Source organism: Mastomys coucha, unplaced genomic scaffold, assembly GCF_008632895.1.
Source record: "Mastomys coucha isolate ucsf_1 unplaced genomic scaffold, UCSF_Mcou_1 pScaffold16, whole genome shotgun sequence".
NCBI lineage: Eukaryota > Metazoa > Chordata > Mammalia > Rodentia > Muridae > Mastomys > Mastomys coucha.
In genome coordinates, this window is record NW_022196898.1 from 64804226 (window position 1) to 64805452 (window position 1227).

Sequence of the window (1227 nt, forward strand, 5' to 3'; positions counted from 1 at the left end):
ACACAATATTAATATAAATGTATTATATTAAAAATATATGTTATATATTTATATTGTATAATGTGATATTTTAATATCTTTATGCAATGTGAAATAATTATCAATCCAATTCATATATTAATTGCACAAATATTTATCATTTTTGGTATAAGAACATTTAATGATATATTCCACAATTTTCAAGTATACCACCTATTATGATTATATTATTATTATTACAGTAATTATAAATTACCACATGCTATGGTTTGAATGTGAAATGTGGCCTGCAAACTCAGTTGTTTGCAAAGCCCCTAGCTGGTATTGCTGTTTTGGGAGCATGTGGAGTCTTTTGAAGGTGAGCCTAGATGAGAGAAGTCACAGGAAGGAGATGAATCCGTAGAGATGTGGTATCAGAAGGCACCTTTCTGTCTCTATTTCCTGTCATCTACTTCCGGATCCACCAAGATGTGAGGAATCTCTACTGTAAGCTCTGCCATTGTGAGTTCTGCCATGCCTTCCTTGTGTTGTGAACTGAAACCATGGAACAAAATAAGTCTTTTCTCTCTTAAGCTGTTTCTGCCACATAGTTTGGGATAGTGATGAGAAGAGCAACTAATGGATCACATTTGACAACACATCACTCATTGTGGTGGTTTGAACTAAATGGTCCCCTAGGGAGTGGCACTATCAGGAGATGTAGCCTTGTTGGAGTAGGAGTGGCCTTTTTGGAAGAAGTGGGCTTTAAGGTTTCAGAAGTCCAAACCAGGCCTAGTGGTTTACTCTCTTTTCCTACTGCATGCTGATCCAGATGTAAAACTCTCTGTTCTTGAGCACCTTCTGTGCTTGCAGGCCACCATGCTTCCTACCATAATGATAGTGGACTAAACCTCTGCACATGTAAGTCAGTCCCAAACATTTTCTTTTGTAAGACTAGCCATGATCATGGTGTCTCTTCACATTAATAGAAACTAAGACAGGAGTTGGTACCAGAGACTGAGACATTGCTGTGATAGGCTGGAGCATGCTTTTGTGTGGAGGAATGTGGACTTTAGATTAGGAAAAAAGCAGAATGCTTTAAGTGGGGATAATGTATAATGGGGATATACTAGTAGGAGCATGGAAGACAGTCGTGCGGAGGGTGATTGGAACTGTGAGAACATGGCTCAAGAGGTTTCAGAGGAGAAGAATATTAATATGTGAACTGGAGATTATTATTGGGGTATTTTGGTGAAGAGTGTGATTGCT